The 27,223-nt window shown below is 32.7% G+C and overlaps 1 protein-coding gene and 1 long non-coding RNA gene across 2 annotated transcripts in view; one reads left to right on the top strand and one right to left on the bottom strand.

Annotated features, from left to right (window-relative positions):
* The window catches only part of LOC140443612 (annetocin receptor-like), a 720,544-nt gene that overhangs the window by 476,535 nt on the left and 216,786 nt on the right, over window positions 1-27,223 (bottom strand). The gene's annotated exons all lie outside the window — the stretch shown is intronic.
* On the top strand, window positions 3,458-5,727 carry LOC140442734 (uncharacterized). The gene is made up of 3 exons (XR_011951128.1): window positions 3,458-3,505; window positions 3,567-3,628; window positions 5,558-5,727. It is a non-coding gene; the product is annotated as an uncharacterized lncRNA (long non-coding RNA).

Below are 27,223 nucleotides of genomic sequence, written 5' to 3'. Positions count from 1 at the left end.
TCGTAAATAATTGAAATTACTGCAACAATAAACTTGGAAATAGTGGCCCATAGACAAATTCTAGAAAGAGAAGCATTGTATTTTATTTCAATTGGAAACATATATTTTATTCACATTTAGCTGTTTGGTGTTTGTCAGTATGTGTACACCTAAAAATTATCATGAGTAATAGTGATTCTACATCTAGTTTACCGAAATGGCGACAAAAAAAGTTAGTAGTAGATTTATACTCTTCCATGATAATACTATTATACACAAATTGACGATAAATAGTGAAAAAGTTTATTAACATAATTTTACGTTTTTTTACAGATTAAAGTCCTCTGACCTACTATAATTGGTTGAAGTATCTGACTCAGATTAAGAAGTGTTTATTGCATCTGATGAAGAAAGTTATGTCCCACAAGCAGATGCTAAGTTTATTATATAACAGGCAGACAAGTACGACTCACAAAAGTACATAGAAAATAAACCTCAGTCTTCAGGCAGCATTTTGTTATCCAAGGATGGAACAGAATGGAGTATTGATCTACTGTGGCATTGTAAATAATATTTTGACATAATTTTAATTCTGTTGTCTCTTTTATCGAGTTCAAGGTCAACAATGATGTTGGAAAACATCGATGTTTAGGCTCGATGCTGTATTACCATCGATGGTACGGTTCCGATCTCTAATCGATAGTAATCATCGATGTTTTTTCAACGATTCTCATCTCTAGATGTGAGTGTCTTCCAACTTAAAACGCTAACGAGGGGCTAATTGCCACCTTGCGTTCCATCTCACGGTTCGTAAACTTACTACAGTTGCCTCTTCCGACTAACCAATGAACATTAAGCCCGAAATTACGTCACGAGAGTACAGTAATTTGAATCGTAATATTGTTAATCGTCGTTGATGTCTTTGATGTGTGGAAAATAGTAAAGATAGTTATGAAATAAAGATGTCTAGTGGATTATAATACCTTATTATGGAAAGCTGTTGATATGTAGGCAGTTTGGTACTTAAAATTATTCAGAACCGGTTGTTAACGTTTAACCAATGTTAATGCAGGATTTACATAAATCTAGGACTTCAATCTCAATTTTACATTGAAAATTTGTCGCGTATACTAAATTTCCAGCAATACTGGATTAACTATTGAAAGAATTACCGATTTACATATCTATTTTTTTTTAATATCTTTCCTTCACACTACAATCTGTGCTTGGCATTCTAAAATTTCATGAACATTATTATTACGTTAATACACAATGAAATTTTACCTACCTTATAAAAAGATACGAAGACAATAGGTACGATGTACAACTACAATAAATATCGTTTCTTCGATAATTCAAAATAAGTTTTTATAGAAAACAACACCAAAATTTCAAATATAAAAATATAAAGTAAACTGAGATATTTAAGAAACTATATATAATAAAGCAAATAATAAACTGAAAGATAATTACCACGAACAAACTGTGATAATAAATGGGTTTTGTATTCTTGTGTACTCTGGTGACGTAACTCAAGCATCCCCACCCGATTCGGAAGAGGCAACCGTAGTAAGTCTACGAACCGTGGTTCCATCTTCTCAATGAACGACTGGATGACATTTTTGATACCATTATTGACACATTAGTTATAGAGGTTACGTAATCAGCATGTTCTTTTCATTCGACGATTTTGTCACGTGACCTATTGAAGTTATGTTTAAATTAAATAGAAATAGCAGGTGGCCGATTAGATTCTGCATGATAAGAAAACAATGCATTAAGTTAAGACATACAGCCGTGTATCATCATTCAATCTTCGCTTATCCACTGCTGGACATAGATCTCCCTCATAATTTTCCATCTATTTCGATCTTGTGCCTCTTGCATCCAATTCCTATGACAACGTTTTAGATCGACAGTCCAACGTGTTGGTGGACGACCTCTACTTCGGTAGGGATCATCTCTTGGTCTCCATTCTAGTATCCGCTTTGTCCATCTATTGTCTGTCATTCGAGCCACGTGACCTGCCCAGTTCCATTTTAGTGTTGCTACTCTCTCTACTGCATCAGCCACTCCTGTTCTTTGTCGTAGCTGGCGATTTGGGATCTTGTCTCGTAGTGAAACGCCCAACATAGCACGCTCCATCGCCCTTTGACACACACGGATCTTTTAAACTGTTCTCCTTGTCATGGTCAACGTTTCGGCACCGTAAGTTAACACTGGCAAAACACACTGATTAAACGTTTTTCTTTTAAGGCATATTGCTATATCAGACGATTTGAGAATATGGTTTAGCTTGCCGAAGGCTGCCCAAGTCAGTCTTATACGACGGAGAAGCTCAACGGTTTGGTTATCTTTTCCTATGCGAATCTCATGACCTAGGTATTTATAGGCCATTACCTAGTCTATGGATCTTGTTCCTACGCATATATCTTCGCTGACTACAAGATTTGTCATCATCTGGGTTTTAGATATATTTATTTTCAATCCCCCTTCTAGTGAGGAAAGGTAGAGCTGATTTAAAAGTTCTTTGGCCTCATCTATCCTATCAGCTATTAGTACAATATCATCTGCAAACCTTAGATGGCTAAGCTTTTCTCCGTTTATGTTTATGCCCTTGTCGGTCAGTTTTGCCCTTTTACATATATATTCCAAAAGCGTAGTGAACAGTTTCGGCGATATGGTGTCCCCCTGGCGTACTCCACGTTGTATCGGGAATTTCTGGGTTTGACGATCACCCACTCTAACACTGGCTGTTGCGTTTTGGTATATATGTTTAATTATATTTATATACCGATAGTCAATTCGGCATTCTGTCAAGGCTTCCAACATTTTTTGTTGATTTACGGTGTCGAATGCCTTTTCATAGTCGACAAATATTAAAGCTAGTGGTTTATTATATTCAGTGCATTTTTCTATAAGATTTTTTATTACCAGTAGGTGATCGTTTGTTCCATAGCCTTTTCTAAAACCCGCCTGTTCTATGGGCTGATAAAATTCCAATTTATTTTCTAGTCGTTTCGTAATTATTTTTGTAAATAGTTTATAAATATGTGAAAGTAGACTTATGGGCCTGTAATTCCTGAGGTCGGTAGCATCCCCTTTTTTATGAAGTATGATAATTTCTGCGTTATACCACTGGGTTGGTGTTATTGCTTCCTGCAAACATCTAGTGAATAGTTTGGCAAGGACCTGCCATAATCTTTTTCCAGCCACCTTCAAGGCATCTGCCACTATTTCATCGCCTCCGGGGGACTTATTGTTTTTCATTTCTTGCACTACAGCCGTGTATAATAGGTATAAAATATAAAAAAGAGAGAAGCTAAGTTACTTATTTTTTTAGATAAATTTGACTGCCCAATACAAGGGCCATCTTCATTAACAGCTACCCCAATTGGTAAGAGAGATTGTTTTATTAGAAAGCTGAGTTACTTTATAAATTTTTTTGGTACATGCTTTTTCCCAATACAATCTATAATGAATCTCCAAAGTAGAGGGCAACTTTTATTGGAGAGTGTCAACCAAAGTATGTACTATCAAAAATTATTTGTAGAATGATAAAGACTAACTATTTATTTTGATTACAGTTTTGATCCAGTTGAACTGTGTCAGCCGCTTAATATTGAAGTGGAGGAAATTGCAGAAGCAGGTACAAATATTTTATTATAATGCACTATTTTAAAATTACTTTGACTTTGTCTAAAAACATTTGACAATGTTAACACAAAATTCTTATCTCACAGGAATAAGTTGACAAACTCTAGTTAAAACTAGTGCAAAGAGTGCAGTGACTATCGAACCATAAGCTTAATGTCACATACCTTGAAAATTCTGTTGAAAATTATCCACGCCAGAATTCACTCTAAACTAAAGCTGGATATTAGTGACACACAATATGGGTTCAGCAATGGTATGGGTACCAGAGAGGCACTATTCTCCTTCAAAGTGCTGACGCAGAGATGTTTGGATGTTAACCGTCCTCTTTGCGTCTGTTTTATAGACTACAATAAAGAGTTTGATAAAGTAAAACATGATCGACTCATGGAAATTCTAAAAAATAAAAACCTAGATGAAAGGGATTTAAGGCTAATAACAAACCTTTATTACAATCAGCGAGCAATAGTACGAATTGAAAAAGAGACATCTGAAGAAATGGAAATAAAGAGAGGAGTCAGGCAAGGCTGCATACTATCACCTCTATTATTTAACGCTTATTCTGAAGAGGTAATTCGAGAAACTCTGGAAGATGAAACAGTCGGCATAAGAGTAAATGGAGTCTTAGTTAACAACATCAGATATGCAGATGATACAGTAATAATAGACGATAGTTTACAAGACCTGGAAAGATTTATAAGTAAAATAGTAATGTGTAGTAGGGATTACGGGCTCGCTCAATATCAACAAGACGAAGTTTATAAAAATTTGTAAAAACAACCATAATACTAACGAAATCTTGATAGTAAAGGGCCAGCAGATCGAAAGAGTAAAAAAGTACACTTACCTAGGAACCCTTATAACAGAAAATACTGACTACACTGCAAAAATCAAAGTCAGAATCGAAAAAGCACGTTCTAATTTTATGATAATGAAAAAGGTCCTATGTGGCAAAGATTTAACATTAGTTTTTAAAGTACGCCTATTAAAATGTTACGTATACAGTGTACTATACTATGAAGTGGAATCATGGATTATTCAAGATCAAGAATTATGAGGGTTTCCTGGGTAGATAGAGTCACGAACAATGAAGTACTGAGAAGTATCTCGGACATGTGATGCGGAGCGAGAAGTATGGCATCCTGCGACTCAGAATGCAAGGAAAGATGAAGACGAATTTCATGGCTTCAAGAACCTGAGAGTATGGTTTGGATACAGCTCAAAACAACTATTTAGAGCTACTGACTTAAAAATTAAAATAGCTATGATGATTGCCAACCTGAAGAATAAGAAGAAGAAGTTAAAACTAAAAAGAAGGTTTGTCTTCTCAAACATAAAGGAGACAGAGGAAGTTTGGGGCAGGAGCCAATCTGAAATCGTAGAAGAAATAAAGGCAAGAAGTTGTAAAATGCAATCAATAAGGGCAGAGTATAATTGAAATATTTTAAAATATTACAATCTTCTGACAGATTTGAGGACTTTTGGGATAATTTGTTTATGGAACAGCAAAGAAAAAAGAAAGCCAATCGCAATAGGGTGTATCAGGTTCGAGTTCTATAAGTCAAAGAAACTGTTATTAGAAGAGCAGAAAAACGTGGTGATGAGTATGGAAAAGCCATAGTAAAATGTCTTTTGCCTGTCTCAGACTTGGTAGCTTCTGACTGTCGATATCATAGTCTATGCATGAGAAAACTGTACAATCGCCCAATAACTCAAAAAAAGTATAAAAAAAGGGTCCATTTGCAGATCATGTTAAAAGAGCAATGGAAGATATTTACAATTATTTAGAGAATAGTGAAGGGGAGGACCCGATGCCATCGAAGAACCTCAGTACGATGCGGATGGTATGTTTAATCTCACAATCTATTTTGCAATCTTCATCTCTTCTTGATAAATGACTTAACTTTAAACTTTTATTTTCCAGAACAAGCAGAACCAGGACTCATCGTTATCGAAGAACCTCAGCCAGGGCCTTCCAAAAGACAACGGCTCATATAAATTTTGCATATTATAATTTATAATCATAATAATATATATGATCATAAGTATCGAGATTTTAAGTTTTATTTTGTTACGAGTTCTACCTACCTACTGAATTTGCATAATTTTTGCCTTTTTTCTTTTTAATTACTTGTGTGGAAAACCAGGTGACATTTATCAAATGACAGAATCCATAAAAATTAAATATTGAAATGTAAAAAGTGGGTTTTGCATAAACTGCTAAAAATTTACAATTTTCAACTCTTTCAACTTTCGGCACTAGAAACCGAACGGTTCGTCTGAAAAAAAAAACTAAATACTGGTATTTGTAGAAAATTTCACTAGCAAAAATACAATTTAACTTAACTAAATTGATAACAAACGTCTTGGATACATGATATTATAACCGTAATCAATATGTAAGCTCACCTGTTGTTTTTAAACATTCTTGCACTAATAATTTAACACGATTAGAAACATTAATATTATCCATGTTTATTTTAATTTGCACAAACTTTGTTTTTCATTACTGCTGTACTTAAGAAATAATTTTAACTTTTAGAAACATTTAGGTTAAGTAATACTAATATGCGATTCAACAGCTTGTAAGCGACATGCGTACCATGTGTATGCTTAATTAGAACTGCAATACCTCAAATCCCACACAGACTAGATGGTTGTGTGGTTTACGAGATGTTGCAGCAAAATACACGAGATGCGAGTTTTTTGTTTTCGTTAAAATTCACTGAAACAACGCAATTGTGGCTTTCTATATTTTGCAGGCGCATAAGTATATAACCAATAAACTTAATGGCTAATAAATCACCATTTCGACCAAAGTCACGGTTACGAACTTTTGCATCTTAAGCGACGAAAAGCTATTATCACGCCGAATTAAAAAAGTAAATACTAGTCATAAAGACAGTAAAATTTTGCAGCACACCTACAGGGAACACCACTGTGCGGCGGCACACTAGTTGAGAACCTCTGCGCTAAATAGTTAAAAAATTAGAAAAATCAAAATAAAGATTTTTTCAGATACATACAAAGCTACATATTCAAAAAATGGAATTTTTAATGTGCATAATTCGTATGTTGGTGACAATCTCCACGTTGTTTACAACTCTGGCTATGAATACAAGATGCTTTCAACGAATTTAGATATAACTTTGGAGTTTGTGCAAGAAACTGCGTTTTCTAAGCCAAAAAAAAATTTATACATAGAGAATAATGGTCATCACATCGAGCATCTTTTGTCACCATCTACTTTTGATACTTGTTTTTTTGTGTTAGTTTCATTCCATCGTAATAAATAGTTTGTTTTTAAAACCCTTTAAATAAAATTCTGTTTCTATTTGATATTTTGCTTTCTTTTCCAAACTGTTTATACGAATTGTATGCTGCATTTATTAAAACAAAAGATAATTCATAAAATTTTTTAAGATACCTATTGATTTAACTTTTTTGAAAAAAATTTCTAGAAAACGACGTATACTACCCACTAAAAGTAATAGTACCTTTTAGTACTAGAATACCTAAAGATTTAATAATGTTGCAGAATGAATGCTTAAAAGATAAAGACAAAAAAGTTATGCGTTAAAATAACCGTTGACCTACCGAAACGGATGTCTATCACCGGAACTAGAAATTCGCAATTCATTGAATCGATTTAAGTCTGGATTATAAATAATCGTACCAGTTTTCCTTTTTCTAAATAGAAGGTATTTAAAAAACTAGTTACAAGACGTTATCTTCAAAGAGCTCCAGCTTCCTTAGGAAGCATTTTTGGACTAGGTGAACTGAGTTCACCTAGTCCAAATAATAGTTCAAATAATATGAAAAAAAAGTCGTAGCAGCTTGAGACATTTCAATTATGTATTTAAATACAAATAAAAATTAATACCCTAGCTATACAATAATATTTTATTTATTGGAAATTGTCAACCCTTACAATCACCCTTATGAGAAAAATGAATTAAAAAATATTTTTATCGGTTTGAAACATTTCTTGAGTGCATTTTATTTAACTTATTTTGGTCTTGAAATATATATTTTCATACGTCAAATAACTTTCAAAGTGAAAATTTGAATTTAAAAGTTCTCCGATAAAAATCATAGTTTTTAATAATTTTTAAACAGTATTGATTTAAAAATTAAGTGCAAAAAACATAATAAACGAGTCTGTTTTCTAATTAGTATTGTGATTCACTTTTTATGTATAATTAGGATTTTAATTTTGAACGTATAGTTAAACAATCTAAGTGTTTTATGGTTGTAAACTTCTATTTTCTTCTCATAATGGGGGACACTAGTGCAGGGACATCCTCGTTGACGCAAATGTTAGTAGATAATAGTGAGGACCATTTGAAAATAGCTTATAATCAAAGCATGACCACAAAAAAGGTCAACAGTGTAGTCATGGAACCGAAAAAGTTAACCTTCAATTTACGCTCAAATAAGTATAATATTAAAAATATTTGGGTTTATATTGAAAAAGTAAATGTTGAAAATTTAGGTAGATTGCATCAGATATTATTAAAAAATTAAAACTTACAAATATTTTAGAAATTAAAAGTATATGTAGAAATCGCATCAAGGTTTTGTTAAAGTCTTTACTGGAAGCAAATAATTTAGTAAATAATCAAGCATTAAAATTGGAAAATCTTAAGGCGTACATACCTAATCATTTGTTGGAAATCAAGGGTTTAGTACGGGACGTAGATACTCAGTATGACGTAGATTATGTAATAAATACTATAGAGTCATCTTCTAAAGTTATTAATATATATAGAACTAAACGTAAAGTTGTTAATGATAATAAAGTTGAATTCATAGATAAAAAGACAATAATTATCACATTTAAAGGCAATGTTCTGCCGAATTATGTTTCTTTTAATAAGGTATTTTGTCCTGTTGAACAGTATATTGGAAAAGTCGTTCAGTGTTATAAATGACAGTGTTAGATTTGGACATGTATCCAAACAGTGTAAAACTACACAAGAACGGTGTATTCAATGTAGTGAAATTAAAGAAAAAGTTCATAATTGTAATAGAGAAGTTGCATTTTGTATTCATTGTAAAAGTAGAAACCATCTGTCGATATCTAATAAATGTCCACAATATGAAAAACAGAAAAAAATAAAAAATATAATGGCTGAACATAAGATATCTTTTGTAGAAGCACGTAATTACTGTGAAAAATCCTTTTCAAATTTTGTAAGTAACAATTCCTTTGAATGTTTAGCAGAATATGAAAAAGATTTTCCTAGTTTGCCTACAACTACAAATAGTAAAAATATTTCGGTATCTAAATAAGTTTCAAACAAAAAACATTCTGTTTTTACTCACTGATTTAAATATTACGAAATCTCAAACAAATAAAAAAAGAAAAGTCAATTCACCAACTACACACTCCAGTATCGTTTGAACCTTCGAAGAGAGAAGTCAAACAACAATAACCGGCTTACCGATTTGTTATTAATTAGTGTTCAAGTTCTTGTTTTTTCGTGTTGCTAAATTTATCAAAACAATTTAAATAAGTTAGATTTTAAAAACTTCGCCCCCGCCATGGGGAGCGTAAAAAATAAGACGCCAGATGGTGACAGTGGAGTTATTTGTGAAAGTGATAGTTTTTCCAATATGGAAAGTACTGCTGCCGTCATGGAAACGGGAACAATAGGTGCTAAGGAGGACGAACCAAAACTATTTGACTCGATAAATCCAGATAAGTACTTGTTAAATAATTATTGCGTATATGTTGAAAAAACTAATCAGCAAAGTTTGGGTCGTTTGCATCCTATGTTTGTAGGGCATATTTTACGCAAAAATCTAAAAGTACAAAACATTAAGGAAATTAAGGGAATAGGTAGAAATCGCGTTAAAGTAATATTAAATTCAATAGCAGAAGCTAATAAGTTGGTCACAAATAAAAATTTAAAAGAATTAAACTTAAAAGCTTTCATACCTAATCACCTTTTAGAGGTCAAGGGTCTGATCCGAGACGTTGACACAAGTTACGACGTTGATTATTTAAAACAAAACATAAATTCAAACTCAAGGGTTCTAGACATCAGACAAATGCACAGGAAAATTGAAAAAGATGGTAAAGCTGAGTATGTACCTAAGAAGACCATTGTAGTCAGCTTTGAAGGAAACATATTACCCAGCCATATATCCGTTAATTTTGTTTATTTTAATGTGGAAAAGTTTATAGGCAGGGTCACACAATGCTATAGATGTTTGAGATTCGGACACATATCAAAACAGTGCAAAAGCAGCCAAGAACATTGTATTTTATGTGGATCTGTCAAAACCGAAGAACATAACTGTTCTGAATTTAATAAATCATGTATACATTGCAAGAGTACACAGCATACATCGATTTCCAAACTATGCCCAATTTACGAGGAACAGAAACGTATTAAAAATTTGATGATAAAACAGAAAGTATCCTTTTTAGAAGCCAAAAAGCTTTTTCAATCTTCATATTCAGAAATAACAACGAACAATCGCTTTTCTGCCTTAACAAACTACGAGGCAGATTTCCCGAAACTACCTTAAAGTTCTGGTAATAAACATGCTTTCCAGCAGCCACAACCTACAAATTCTCAACGTTCGGATAGTAGCAGACCTATGGCACTAACCCATAACAACAAAAAACGTAAAGCCACTACCTTTTCGTAAAACCACTGAATCTACCTTTCAACCCACAGAAGGTGATAATAAAGATATTGCTCAGGCAGTGACGGAGTGTGTCATTAATTTTTTGAAAAATATTCACACACTTGAGGATTTAAAATCTGTAGATAATGAGAGCATAAATCAAAAAATATTTTCAGTATTGGAGGGTACTAAAACATTGAAATAAAATTCTTAGCATATATCAAAATCAAAATTATTTATCTAAATTATGTAATTCAAATGGAACTTTTTTCTGGCAGTATTTCTTATTTAAACATTAATCCAAGATCAAAATGCACTATTAAAAAAACAAATATGAATGTTTTCACTTATTTTATTATACAACTTTTTACTTATTCGTTAGAATCAGATGTTGGAGGACATCTTCAGTAAATAAGGTTTTCCAAGGACAAACAACTCTGAGAATTTTACAATGGAACGGAAGGTCCGTTGCATCCAATAGAAATAGTTTAGTTCATTTTTTAACAGCTGAAAACATTGATATAGCGTTGTTAAGTGAAACATGGTTCAAACCAAATCAAAACTATATATTTAAAGGTTATAATATAATCCGCCAGGATAGATACGATGGATATGCCGGTGTAGCAATTTTGATTAAAACTTCTATCTCATTCTGTCAAGTGAATATTACTAAAAATTTCAATGATAAAATTTTAGTTTGTGGCATCTCCGTTAAATTTAACAATTTAGAATTAAGTTTCTTGTCTGTGTATAGGCCTCCTAAAGTCCATACTTCTAAAGATGATTGGAAAAATATCTTCTCTCAAGTTACATCACCTTGTATAATTGGAGGGGATATGAATGCTCATAACTCTTTATGGGGCTCACTGCACAATGATGCTGCAGGTCATCAAATCGTCAGCAGTGTCGAGGACCTAGATCTTATTATTTTGAATAATGGGGAACCCACATATCTTTCCAAATATGGTACTCAGAAATCTATGATTGACATTTCTCTCTGTACAGCTAATCTAGCCAGTAAAGTTTCCTGGTCCGTATCTTCAGATACCTTAGGGTCAAATCATTTTGCTATAACCATGAACCTTTTCACAACTCACACATCACATGAAACAATTTATCCAAAAAGCAAATGGAATATCAATAAAGCCAATTGGTCACTTTATACATCCTTAATAGAAAACATGTTTGTCAACTATAGTATCTCTTTAAACACTTACGAAAATTATAATTTTCTTATTAATTGTATTAATAAATCTGCTTCAAAATCTATCCCTCAATATAAAATTCTTAAACTCAAAAATCGTCCCCCACCACCATGGTGGGACCCTGAATGTGATATTATAATTAATGAAAGAAAAAAGGCTTTAAAAGCTTACAAACTTTCATCGAGTTTTGATAACTACTTAAAATGTCAGGAAGTTACTGCTCGAACAAAAAAGCAGTTGAAGCAAAAAGCTAAATCCAGTTGGATCAAATGGTGCTCCAATTTAAACAAAAATACCTCTGCTAAGCAAATATGGTCACAGGCCAACAAAATGAATCGAAAACCGCAGAATAGTATAAAACCTTTCAGCAATGAAGTTTTAGATGACTTCTTTAATAAAGTTTCTCCTCCCTGGGTTCAATATTTCTCTAACCAATCCGAACAAAGTCACCAATCCAATCACTTTTTGTTGAATCCTTTCACTAAATCTGAATTAGATTTCGCTCTCAAAAATTGCAATAATACCTCCCCAGGGATTGATCAAATCAAATACCCTATGTTAATCAACCTACCAAGAGCCGCTAAAGATCTGCTGTTACAGGTATTTAATGAGATCATTCAAAATAACATCGTTATTGATTCATTTAAAAACGCCATTGTGGTTCCTATCCTAAAGTCTGGTAAAGATCCAAATATTGCAAATTCATACAGACCAATATCGTTACTTTCCTGTGTTTTTAAAACTCTAGAGAGACTCATAAAATTTAAACTGGATTGGTGGTTACAAAAAAATAATTTGCTACCAGAAAATCAGTTTGGTTATAAAAGAAGCTTTGGAACACTAGATGCTCTAACAACCATTGTGGTAGATGTACAAAATACCTTAACCAGAAACAACTATTTAACAGGACTATTCTTGGATATAACTGATACGAATCAGTTTGCTTGTCAACTTTAAGAAATAAAATGGTTAATTTATTTCATATGCCAATCGCATTCGTGGATACAATAATTGGATTTTACACAAAGAGGATCATCTATGTAAGAGATCATAATAACAAGTTAATTGGACCGCGATATAATTATCAAGGTATACCACAAGGCTCAGTTTTATCTCCAATCTTATTCAATATATACAGCTCTGACATACATAACATCCAAATAAATAACAGTTCATTCAAAATCGTACAGTATGCCGACGATTTCTGCATCTATACAGAAAACAAAAAATATGAAACCTGTATACAAAGCCTTAGCAAAGTATGTGAATCCCTTTTTTCATGGTTCTTAGAGAATGGTCTCAATTTATCTATAGAAAAATCAGTAGTATCTATTTTCACAAGACGCAACATTCCTACAAATGAAAATATCATTCTGAACGATCAATGTTTTAAGCTTTAAAATCATGTCAAATATCTAGGCCTTATTTTGGATAAGAAGTTAACTTGGAGACAACACATAGAGTACATGCTTGATAGATGTAACAAAGGCAGCAATTTCCTCAGAATGACAACTAAAACGTGGTGGGGTTGCGATGTAGAAACATCCTTGTTGTTTTATCGCGCATATATACGATCTATTCTAGATTACGGTGCTACTCTTTATGGTTCCGCCTCTAAGAACCTTTTAAGAAAAATCGACACGTTTCAAAATTCTATTATGAGGATATGTTTGGGTGCTATGAGATCAACCCCTATACAACCCTTATATGTTGAAGCCGCTGAGCTACCCCTGGAAAATAGAAGAAATTTTTTAAGTGAAAAAAGCCTTCTTAAAATTCTATTAACTAACTCCCAGTTATTTTCAAGCGTCCGTCAACTTAACGAGTCAGATCTTACAAACAAATATTGGGAGAAAAAACCTTCCCCGCCTTTATGCATGGCATTACAGAATAATCCTATTTTTTTCAAGAAATTGGACACGGTTGACAGAAGCTTAGACTACTATTCTTTATTCCACAGAACTCAGGTTATAATACCCACTTATAGTGAGAACACCATTATGAGTAGCAATCTTCTAATATCTCTATTGCAGGATTATAGGGAAGCCACAGTAATATACACGGACGCATCAAAAACAACAGAAGGGACGGGATGCGCATACTTTTTACCTGCTACAAACGTAGATTTCAAGTATAAACTACCATATGAATTTTCAATCTTTTCAGCGGAATCAATAGCTATACTTGAAGCTCTAAAATATGTTAAAAACACCTGTAATAGACATATCTTAATTCTGTCAGATTGCCTTTCAGTTTTGCAGAGCATAAAAAACATTGAATTACCCTCAACATTTAGCAACCCCTACATATTTGAAATAAAAGACCGATTGTATCATTTATCATCGACTGGAGTCAACATAAAATTTATTTGGGTCAAAGCACATATTGGTCTCAAACACAATGAATATGTAGATCACTTGGCTAAAATGAGTGTAACAACTGGCTCTACGTTGAAATATATGCTTAACACATCAGATGTTACTACGATTTTCAAAAAAAATCAGTAACTTAGATGGAAAGAGCAATGGAAACATTACTGTTCTACAAACTCTAAAAGGTATACCTCTTTACAACCAACTCTACCTCAAACAACCTGGTTTCAGAATTTCAAAGCTCCTCGTAAATATATTACTACTATAAATCGAATACGCTTTGGACATGCATGCTACCCATGCCATTTATTTAAAATTAAAGTCATCGATGATGATAGTTGCAAACATTGCGGCAAGCTAGGTGACCTCGATCACATCTTCTTTGAATGTCCTAAATTTATTCAGCATTCAAACTCCCTGTATACAAAATTAACTAAATGCAATACATACGCTCCATATAATATACAGTCTTTGTTAGCCATAGGTTCTGTAACAATATATAATTTAATTATAGAATTTTTGTCAGACACATGCATAGCTTTATAAATCTGGTACTCGTTCATGAAAATTTTCATGAGCGTGTATAGGATTAGACTTGTACCCTTTGTTTATCCTATATGTAACAATACCTTATCCGTGGTCCAGTATTGTTTGTCTGTTAAAATAAATGTCTTGACGGACCCCTAGACGAGAAGCGAGTGTCCTTGTATTTTCCTTCGACGTGTTCTTCTATTAATTATTCGTCTATTTCGTTTTAGGGATATCGCTGTGCATTTGTCTGAGAGAAATAATCTGTACTTATCTGTCTATACTTTTTTAAGAAATATATTATAACCTTCCGAGACTGGCTGAATGACGAGAGTCAATGCCACAAAAAAAAAAAAAAAAAACTACACACTCGTCTACTGAGAAACCAATGTTTCCTTTTGTTTTTCGACCTGATAAAAAAAAAGTCGTAGCAGCTTGAGACATTTCAATTATGTATTTAAATACAAATAAAAATTAGTACCCTAGCTATACAATAATATTTTATTTATTGGAAATTTTCAACCCTCACAATCACCCTTATGACAAAAATGAATTAAAAAATATTTTTATCGGTTTGAAACATTTTTTGAGTGCATTTTATTTAACGAAAAATAATTTTTTGCATATATAATTACTTTTTATTATAATTTCAACATTTCAACACTCACAACCAACCACTTTTTTAAAAAATTAATTTAATATATTTTTATTGGTCTGAAACATTTCTTGAGTGCATTTTATTAAATAAAAATTAATTTCTTGCTTATAAAATAACATTTTATTATAATTTCAACATTTTAACCCTCACAAGCACCCCCTTTGTCAAAAATGAATTAAAAAATATTTTTAACGATTTGAAACATTTCTAGAGTGCATTGTTTGTAGCCAAAAATTAATTTTTTACTTATAAAATGAGCCTACTTTTTCAACCCTTAAAAGCACCCCTTTCAATGAAAATACAATCCTTAAATCCTTAACTTAGACATGGACATAAATAGAAAAAAATTAGTTTATAATATATTACAATTTTTTTATTTTCCAAAAAACTAAAAATAAATAATATTTATATAAAACGAGGTATAAAATAAATGAATATCTATTCATCATCGGAATCATAATTTTCACCGTTCAATTGGTCTTCGTTTACTGGAGGACAATTTTGGCAATTGTCACCACAGCATGTTCCGCATGTTGCATTGCAAAATAATCTCAGCCTCCGACAGCCACACGCTGATCCGCAACCTTTTGTACAATTGCAAAAAATCATTTTCAGCAGTTCTTCTGGAGCTGGTAAACTTTGCATTTTAATTGGTTCCAAAGAATCTCCACTTTTAGACCAACCCCAATCCAAAATATTTAAGCTGTTATTTTACAACCATATCTGGATTTGTAAATAAACCCTTTTGGTATGTTCATCCAGAGCACTTACAGTCGGAACAAGAGATGATAATTTAACAGTACTATTTTTAGTGGTGGCTTTAATAAAAGATTCGTACCTCATTTGTTGAAGCAAGGCTTAAAAATCTTTGACCTTACTCATTTTACTTATCTGGGTATCTTTGGTAAGTCCATATAATAAAATTGTGCTGTACCTCCCAACTTCTAAAATATCATCGAGCTCTGCAGAGCTGCTAGAGAAAACATCAGCTTTTTCCCTTAAATCAGATCGCTTTTCCAAAAGATCGATGAATTTTTTCTTGCCTTTGTTGTAAAATGCTAATGTTGAATCACATCCAGTCAAACAATGAGCAAAAAGTATGAGTTTTGCACAATTTGGATATTCTGATTGAAAACTTTTTCATGAATATATCCATGCTCCAAAATTTATTCTAAAAAGTACTATTGGTTATTTTACAATAAATCGGTTAATTTTGATGCTACAACATGCATAAAAAAACGATTTTACAGGTAATTTAACGGGCTATAAGTATAGAAACATTCTAAAGTTCTTTATGTTTAAAGGGTGAAGGGTCAAAAGGTCGGAGACCAGTGGTTCATGCGCTATAAAGGAAACTTCAACCAACTATATCTCCGTTATTTTTTAAGCTACAAATAAATTAAAAAATGAAAATTTTTGTTGAAAATAAACCTATTTTTTTTGTATTGTGTCATATTTTACGTATCTTTTATAGTTTTGAAGTTATTATAAAAAAAAGATTTTTTTTTATTATTTACAAAAAAAAAAATGTAATCATACTTTTTTCACAAACTGGGTATTCTAAAGTGGCTAAACTTTTGGATCATACAAAAAACACTAAAATAAAGTGAATTCTATACGAAAAACAATTTATTTCAATCCTATTGAACATGACGTTAGTTTTATTGCGTTTTTTTTACAAAAATTTGAGAAACCCATCGTTTTTTAGATTGTATCTCACGTACAGTTAGTGCAAAGGACTTTTACTACCACTCTTTTTAAAGGTCTCTTCAAGCTCTTTTAAAAATATTATATGAGTTTTTGTCGAAAAATGTACCCGTTTTCCGTTATTTAACGTTAAATACTTGTATTGAAAGACAAAAACAAAAACAAACCTTCTTTGAACAGCCATAACTCAGTTGATATTGAACTGAAAGTATTCATTGAAATGTTAGTCTTTTTGTTTTTTTTATGAGCTTTAATTTTAGTTGTTACACTTTTTTGGTTAAAACTCTTAGTTTCAGAGCTATTCTTAAAAAACCTTTGGAAAACATGTTTTTTTTTGGAAAAAATGACACTTTACAACAGCGAATAACTCAAAAAGTATTAATCTAGCGAAAAAAATGTTAACTACATTTTTTGTTTGAAATTTGTCCTTCTATCAAATAGCGTGATTATTTTGAGTAAAAAAATTTCTACCCTCGAAAAGGGGTGGTAAACACCCCCAGGGTGGAAGCGCACATCGGCACTATATAACTTTTGTTCCTCGAGTAATTATTTACCAACACACAAAATTTCAAATGAATCGATTCAGTTATAAAGAATTCGGAGGTAAAAACCCTCAGTAACTGATCTATTACTGCGTCTCAAAAAATGTAAGCAAACTTTATTTTACAACTTACAAAATTTGCAAGATTTTTTTAAGGTTTTTAAACAAGTGTCAATAAGATTTACCTGAAAAACTCACGGTTTTCTGGTTATTCAACATCATATGTTTGAATTTTTGTATTCGATGAATAAAAGTCTACATTCTAACAGCTGTAACTTTAATAATATTTAAAAACGATTTTTTATAAGCTTCATTTCATATCCAGATAGTTTTCCTAATAAACTTATATTTTTTTGAGTTATTCGCGAAAATCCGTTTAAAACCATGCTTTTTGACGTATGATTTATAAACTTACAGTCACTAATAACTCCAAAAATATTAACTCTTCGAAAAAACTATAAAAAACACTTTGTCTTAAAATTCACTATTATAGCGACTACTGTGTTTTTTTGATAAAGTTTTTATATCCCTGAGTTGGGGTGGTAAGAACTCCCAGAGGAAAAGCACATATTGGCATAGGGTAGATTTTCATTTTTAAGCTATTGTTTACCTTCTGTCAAAATTTTAAACAGATTGATGCATATAAAAAAAATCAGAGGTTTTTTACTCTTTTTTTCGTCATATCCTGGACTACTTGCATAAGAAAAATTACTTTTGACCGGTTTCACCAACGACCAATAGTAATGTATTTAATTAATAAAGTTACTCGACCAATAAAACTAATATGTACGTTTCATCGACGTCCAAATAAGACTTATTTTATGAATAAACCCAAAACAAGTTATTCGTTCGTTATCGGTCGAGAAAATGTTTATTCTAGGTTATGCAATACGATACTTTGTCTACTTTAATCCCTTGTTTTATCCCTTTTTTTTATAAATGTACGTTTAACAAGTTATGCTCCAAAATATCAGTTACATCGGACGATCTCTAATATCGCATAGGTCCGCTGGACAAAAAGCGAACTTTAGATTAGATTGTGTGTCCAATGTTATTGTCACTCTTATTATTATGGTTACTGTTATTGACCTCGTTTGGGAAAAATTCTTTCTTGGAATGAAAAGACTGTTTTAACGAGAAGTGAAGGTTATATAAAGCAGTCACTGGGTTTTATAAAACGTTTATCAAATAAGATTTCAAATGAAATGGTGACATAAGTTCTTTAATAAACAGAAGATGTTTTTAATTTAAAAAGTTTTACAGTGGTTTTAAAGCTGTCATTGTTAGTTAGTTTGTATTTCATATTTATATTTTAATTAATTGTAAATAGAAATTTTAATATTTAAATAAAACTGTATTTATTTGCAATCTTAAAACACAAAAAAATGTAGAAGTAAGGAACATTTTAACAGCAAATAAAAGAAAATGAAAAAAAAACGGGTATGGCAGTCCAGTGGTACTGCCGGTGGAAGTTACACTTCTATACACGCATTCGCCGTTACAAATTTATTTGGGGGTCAATCTGCACAATCATTACATATGTAATGCTATAGGTAAGACATAGCAGAAAGAGAAACAGAATTAATAACAACTTACTAACAATAAAGTATTGAATCAATATTTTAATGAAAATGTATATTTTTATTTTCATATATGTATGAAAGGAGTTGAATGCAAATTTTTTTACACATACTCTGTAGTAAAATTCATTGTTTATTTTGTTATTAATATAAAAATACAATACAAATTAAACTGCAATATTCATAAGTATTTAAAAATGACAATAATATACTACAACCCTTAGATTTGTCCGTGTTTAAATCCTTTAAGACTGAGTGGGTCAAAAAATTGGTGGCTTGGCAGCGAAGAAATCAAGGAATAAAAATGCCGAAGCGAACATTTTCTGAACATGTTCGTGACGTGTGGTATGGTACAAAGCCAGAAATCATCCAAAGCGGATTTTGGAAAGCGGGAATATTTCCATACAAAAATGACGTTGTAGAAGAAGATAAATTTCACCCCGATGCCTATAAACGTTGGAAGGAGATAAATAACAAAACTGCGAATCAAGGTGACGAAAATATGAAGGCAACTCTAGAAGATTTACTGCCATCGGTTTCTTTTGAAGACTTGCTTTTGAAAACAGTCAAACCAATGCCTTGTTTGGAACCAGTAAAGAAAACACATGTAACTCCTGGTGCCGAGGTTATAACCAGTAATGATTATTACCAAAAATTACAAGAAAAAGCAAACAATAGTATTGAAGCAGTGCCCAGCACCAGTGGGGTAAAGTATCAGCGGAAAATAAAATCTAGACGACGAAAACAGCATAGTTCCAGTTCTAGTGACGAGATATCTGATATAGATCCACCGTTAGATGATGATTCGTTAGATGAGCTATCTGATATATATCCACCGTTAGATGATGATTTTTTGGATAATGATTCGCTAGATGATTTGGTTGAGGACATCCTAGATGACGATATGGGCAACAATATTGAAAATTTAAAGGAAGATTTTGAGTCTGGACAGTGGCTTGTAGTGAAATATACCGGAAAGAAATCTGTAAAACACTTCATTGGAACAATAGTGGGATTTGACCAGAAAAACAACAATCCAATTGTTAAATTCACGAAAAAAAAGAATAACAATTGTATATTTTACTGGCCAGATAATTATGACACTGACACTGTTTCCAGGGAAAATATTGTCATGATATTGCCAGATCCTGTAGAAAATAGAAGAGGAAAATCGTTCCAGTTCAGTGTATTTTTCAAAGGATTGAATTTTGTATGCTAGGAAATTTAGCTTTTATATTTTGTTCTCATCAAAAAATTTTGGACTTTTTATAAAAATAAATATTACTGACACTAAATTTTATGTTTCTTATTCGCAATTGCCCCATACATAGTGAAATGCACAACACATATAATAGCCACATGCTATTCCCACTTGCCCCACAGTCTGGGGCAAGTGAGAATATTTGATCAGGTAACGAAAAAAAAAATTGTATTTGATAATGTTTGCATAATTAACACGTGTTACTAAATCATTACTAATTAGAAACTTCTAATGACTTTATATACTAATTGTGATTATTCTAGAATGCATACTTCAGTTTTAATAGTGACATGAACATCATCTCTAGAAAAATGCGTTCGCTCTTACCCTGACTTACCTTATTTTGTCCTGTTGAACAGTATATTGGAAAAGTTGTTCAGTGTTATAAATGTCTTAGATTTGGACATGTATTCAAACAGTGTAAAAGTACACAAGAACGGTGTATTCAATGTAGTGAAATTAAAGAAAAAGATCATAATTGTAATAGAGAAGTTGTATTTTGTATTCATTGTAAAAGTAGGAACCATCTGTCGATATCTAATAAATGTCCACAATATGAAAAACAGAAAAAAATAAAAAATATAATGACTGAACATAACATATCTTTTGTAGAAGCACGTAATTACTGTGAAAAATCCTTTTCAAATTTTGTAAGTAACAATTCCTTTAAATGTTTAGCAGAATATGAAAGGAATTTTCCTAGTTTGTCTACAACTACAAATAGTAAAAATATTCCGGTATCTAAACAAGTTTCAAACAAGCAACATTCTGGTTTTACTCACACTGATTTAATTACTGATATTACGAAATCTCAAACAACTAAAAAAAGAAAAGTCAATTTACCAGAAGATGCCAACCCCTAGTGTTGGCAAAACGTCGAGAACCAATCTCAGTGCGTCACTAATTTTGACGTCATATAGGATTTTAAGAATGTCGAGAATTATTTCATGTCATTTTAGTTAAATCTAACAGTTGCAGGATCATAATCGGTTAAATGTGAAAAGGTTATTTTTTCTTAAATATAGAATAAAAACTTAAACAATTCAAAATTGTTTTTTAGTTTAGGTACATATTAAAGGTCCCGTCCTGTATATAAATTTTTATTGCACATTATATTGGAACAGCAGTTTGTCATAATTCCTATTCTATAAATTCCAAGGAAAGTGCTTAATTAGCTAAGATTTACCATCTCCAATAATGGTTGTTGAAACACGTATATGTCTCCCTTTTAACCATTCTACTAAAGAGTGTTTAGTCCAACTTGAATTTGGTATTTTTGGTATGAAGGGTAACATGTTGGCCTAAAAAATAAGAAAAAATTTAAAGACGCTAGTGATATTTCAGTAGGTTATGGCAAACTATATTTTGATACAAACCTTCACTAAACACTCTGTATATACGAGTTCTAATAACATGTTCATTGTTATTGGTTAATGAACGGCAGGAACTGGTAATAAAGTTGTCCCAGCCTCTTTTTCTTATTGAAAATAATTTAATAATTTTAATATTATACTTTGTTTCTTCTCGGTATATCTCGGCATATTTAAAATATTTATATGACACTAAATACAAAATTATTTTCAGTGTAAAATGTCTGAAAATACTAACCTGGAATGACAATTATCATTTTATCAGTTGACATAGTGAAAGCACTGTAACTATCGTCTGCGTCAAATTATATTTATGCGCATCATTGATTGGATATCTATTTAGCGTATTTTAAACTCTAACCAATTATACATGCGTAAGTAGAATTCGCTTTAATATGCAAATACCCGTGGACGATACATAATTTTCTAAGTTCTATGTATAATAATCACAGACTCATAGTCACAAACTTATAACAAATCGGATGGATTTGTAATAATTAATAATTAAAGAGCATTGAATCCCTTTTAAAATTCTTTTAAAACCAGTTAAAATTTTGTTGCAATATATATATTATGATTTTACCAAAAAATATATTTTTTTGGTAAATAATATATTTTCATTCATTCGTTTTAAATATTTCTACAACTACCCTGTTCCAACTAACCAGATATTTCAGTCAACCTTAACAAGATGACAGTCAATATTAGTTTTTCCTTTGTAGACTTTTTAATTAATTTTATGGTAAAAAAGGACAAAAAATGTTCAGTAGACTTTTAATTTAGGATAAAAGAGCTTCAACATGAATTAACTAAACGCCAAGCAGTCTCGAATATGTAGAAATGCGATATTAAGCTCTAGTTGGTTCACTTAATTAATTATTTGCTGCTTAATTTTGACCCAAGCTTTTAAATTATTAATACAATATACTTCAAGTTTTCAGTTATAAGTTTAGATGACTGACGACCATGCCGTGCTCTATCTGAAACATTCTGGAACACACATTATTGCAAGGGTAAAGAGACAGCCGCTTATTATGGAGAAAAGGGTTTTGGTTAAATGTTATGAGGTAATTTAGAACTAATTATAAAATAAGGACAGCATAGAACAGCAAACGTAACATAGCGATTATTTTATGGAATATATTATTTTTCTACAATTACGTATAGGGTGTGATCTTTAAAAATATAAAAGTTGTTGGAACTTTGATTGATCTCCAACAATTGTTCGGGAGAAAGCTTATTAAATTCCTTTCCCCGTGCGTGTACAGTACCAAATATTTTAGGACCATGGACTGTACAAGAGTTTCCTTCGATATAGATAAGCAGACTTCACGGCGATGGTTCCGTATGTGTTTGGTTTTATAGGGGTTTGTACTTAGAGAAAAATAAGCGTAATTAATCGATACTACACATTTAATAACGAGAAAATATTTACAAAGGCACTATTACTAAATAAAGAGTTCGCTTTAATAAATTGTTCATTTTTATACCGGCGTTTTAGGGGCGCGCGACTATAGAGAAAACTAAATGCACTTTTTCACCGCACTTTTGACAGTCTGTCAAATACAGTCTGTCGCATAAGATAAAATTCAACATTTGTGGAAACGAAAAATAAACTGAAATTAATATAAAATGTTGTTTTTACAACATACTCGCCCCCGTTGAAGCGCTGGCTTTAACACAAATAAACAGATTATATTATGCCAAGAGAGCATGCGGAAGAAAAAATACATTACAATTATCATCTTATACTAACTTAAATTAAATCGTCATTGGGTAGAGGACACAATTTTGTAATAGAGCGCTTGAAGACTCCATCTTTAGTTTTCACCGATGCAATTCTTACTCTCCCATCTTTTCCGGGAAAGACCTCAATAACTCTTGCTAGTACCCAATGAAGAGGAGGAGTGTTGTCTTCAATCAGCAACACGAGATCGTTAGGTTCTAGGTTTTTATGAGGGAGAAACCATTTAGGGCGATTTTGAAGTCTATTCAAATAGTCGATAGACCATTTTTTCCAAAACACTTGTTGGAGTTTGGACAAATGTTGCCATAAATTCAATCTGTTTTCAGGAATGTGGATCACATCTTTTTCAGGAAAGGACGTAAGAGATTGTCCAATCAAGAAGTGTCCAGGAGTAAGATACGTAAAATCGGAGGGGTCATTTGAAAGGGAGCAAAGAGGCCGGGAGTTGAGCACAGCTTCAATTTGACCGAGAACAGTAGTGAATTCTTCGAACGTAAGCTTAACATTGCCAAGGAGCCTACGCATATGATGCTTTGCGCTCTTTATAGCACTTTCCCAAATACCACCATGGTGAGGGGCTCGAGGAACTATAGTTTTCCAGCGAATATGAGATGAGGCCAAAAATTCCTTAATAGAACGAGAGCTTTCCTTTTCCTTGAAAAACTTATAGAGTTCAAATAGCTGGTTGCGAGCACCAAGAAAGTTCGTGGCGTTGTCACTGAATATTGTTTGAGGGAGGCCTCTACGGCTAATAAAGCGTTTTAGAGAGAGAAGAAACGTCTCCGTAGAGAGGCCGGAAACGACTTCAATATGAACAGCTCGAGTCGACAAGCAAACGAAAAGAGCAATATACGATTTTAATAAAGGAGCCTTACGAAGGTTGGAAGACTTTATCTGAAAGGGGCCGCCAAAATCTAATCCGACGTGAGCGAACACTCGAGAGGAGTTTAAACGTTCTTTTGGTAGATCTGCCATGATCTGGGTAGCGGGTTTGGCACGAAATTTAAAACAAACCATACATTGGTGAGTGACCTTCTTGACTTCTCGTAGTCCATTTAAAGGCCAATATTTGAGACGAATTTGTGACAAAGTATTTTGAGGACCTGAGTGACAGAGTCTGACATGTTCTCTGTGGAGAATGAGACGAACTACACGATTTTTTGAGGGGAGGAGAAGAGGGTATCTTTGATCAAAGGTAACGTCTGAGTTTCTGAGGCGACCTCCCACCCGGAGCATTTCATTCTCATCCAAAAAGGGATTTAGGGGTAAAAGACACTTATTAGATAGAGTTTTACCTTTCTTAAGCTCAGAAATCTCACTCGAGAAGTTGGAATACTGAAGCATCTTAATAATCTTAAGTTCAGCGTTTTGAAGTTCGCTGACTTTAAGGGTATTAGTTAACTTGCGAGAAAGCGGTTTAGCATTATTAGCAAATCTAAACATATAGGCTAAAGTTCTTACAAACTTTGAAAAATTGGAGAACCTATCAGAAAGTGAGGTGAAGAAATCTATTTGATCATTTCGAGCGTGGAGAATGATTTTCCTTTCTTCAGGCAACTTGGAAGTATACCCCTTTGGGTTGTATTTCAATAAATCCAACCGAAGTTGATTTAAAAATGGAGGACCATGAAACCATAAGGACGAATTTATTAATTCAGAGGGTAGCATTCCTCGGGAGAGTATGTCGGCAGGATTCTCTTTGGATCGTACGTGCCTTCAGTGAGCATTAGGAGAATTATCTAAAATTTGTGCAACCCTATTTGCTACAAATTGGGTCCAACGAGAAGGATGTGAACGAAGCCAAGCGAGAACAATTTCTGAATCCGACCACATATTTATAGAGTCTAATTGAGATAACTTTTCTTTAACAATATTAGCAATCTTTGCTGTGAGTTTACTACACAATAGAGCACCCATGAGTTCCAATCTTGGAAGGGTCAAGGGTTTTAACGGAGCAACGCGACACTTAGATGCTAGAAGGGAACAAGACACCTGTTCTGATTTATAGGTCACACGTAAGTAGATACAAGCTCCATAAGCCATTAAACTTGCATCTGAGAATGAGTGAATCTCGACACCAGTGATTTCTTGACTTAAAAAGAGACATCTAGGTATACTTAAGTCCTTAAAATGAGAGAGACTGCTAATAAAACTTAGCAATTCATGTAACGTATCTGCGTCAATGGTATCGTTCCAACTGATTTTGGAAATCCAAATCTTTTGCATTATAAGCTTAGCGACAACTGTAACGGGATTAATAAGACCTTGAGGATCAAATATTTGGGCAATCATTGACAGTACTTCTCTCTTAGTGTATGAGTTCTTTAGGGTGAAATCTGGAAGAGAGATTGAAAACGTGTCAAGAACAGGATTCCAGCATAAACCTAAAACCTTATTAGAGCAATTATCTGGAGCTATGACATAAGAAGAGTTTGAAGAGAGAGAAGAAATATTTTTTAGAAACGAGTCCGAGTTAGAACACCATTTATGTAGAGAAATACATGCTGTTCCAAGTAAACTAGTTAATTCCTTGTGAGCTTTGAGGAGAGTTTGCTCATCATTAGCACCGTAGAGAATGTCATCAATATAACAATTATTTTGAAGAGCGTCACTGGCCAGGGGATATTCAGTTTGATGAGTATTTGCCAGTTCCATTAAACAGCGAGTACTCTGAAAACTGGCGCTTTTAGTTCCATATGTAACTGTTTGCAATTCCAGGCACTCAATATCTTTTTCCGGGGAGTCACGCCAAAGTATGTTTAACAGAAAGGTTTGATCAGGATTGATTTTAACCTGTCTGTTCATCTTTTGTATATCAGTTGTGAAAACAAAGGAATATAATCGAAAGCGTAGCAAAATATCAAAAAGTTCCGGTTGAAGAGTGGGACCTTTGAGTAGGATATCATTTAACGAGTAACTACTAGAGCTTTTCATCGAACCATCGAAAACAACCCTAAGTTTTGTTGTTAAGGATTCTTCCTTTACTACACAGTGATGCGGGAGAAAATATTTATTTTCTAAATTTTCATTAGTAAGAGAGGGACTATTCTAGCATGTTCGAGAAAAAGATATTCACTAATGAACGACTTATATTGAGCGTATGTATTTTCATTTTTTAAGAGCCTATTTTCTAAATTAATAAATCTCTTTAAAGCTACATTAAAAGATTCACCTAATTTTTTATGCGCATTTTCGCAGACAAGTGGTAGGTTTACTTGAAAACGACCCGAAGGTAAAATACGAGTGGTTTTATTAAATATTTGTTCAGCCAATTCCTCATCGGGGGTTAATTTACTAACGTGGGGAACTTCTTCAATTTCGAAAAATTGTTGTATCAATTTATCTAAATTATTCTCTTTGGATTCGGACTGAACAAAGAGAGAAACATTTGACTGAGAAATAGCCAAGTTTGAACTCCGATGAAAGACATGAGGGGGAATAGTACCAAAAATAACATAACCTAAGTGGGTATTCTGAAGAATGGGAAGATTCTTTCTTAAACGAATGAATCCATCAGTCAATAATTCGCTATAGATGTCGCCAGCTAGAAGCAAATCAATTTTACCGGGAACAGAGTACGAGGGATCTGCGAGAGTGAGATTAGGTGGAACATTTATTTTGCTTCTATCTAGGGTAGCTTTAGGAAGCCTACAGGTTATACTATCAAGTACAGTAAAAGAAGTTTTGAAACTTCTATCCTTCACATTATAGGGAAAAAATTCTATGTTAATCATTTGATTTGATATTGAGGTGTTTTCGGATATGGTTGATATCTGTAACTGTTTAAAATAAGGGGTGAGGTTTAACTTCTCAACCAAATCACGAGAAATGAACGAATGTTGACTCCCATTATTTAGGAGCGCCCTGGCATGCATAGGTCTGCCCATCTTTAGAATACACTGTCACTAAAGCGGTAGCCAACAATACATCAGTTTTAACTGATAAAGCAGAGAGAGAAGTGGCTGTACGAGAATCTGCA

The sequence above is a fragment of the Diabrotica undecimpunctata genome, chromosome 6, assembly GCF_040954645.1.
Source record: "Diabrotica undecimpunctata isolate CICGRU chromosome 6, icDiaUnde3, whole genome shotgun sequence".
In the NCBI taxonomy this organism is placed as follows: domain Eukaryota; kingdom Metazoa; phylum Arthropoda; class Insecta; order Coleoptera; family Chrysomelidae; genus Diabrotica; species Diabrotica undecimpunctata.
The sequence above is the reverse complement of the archived record's forward strand: the minus strand, read 5'-3'. Positions and strand labels throughout refer to the sequence as shown.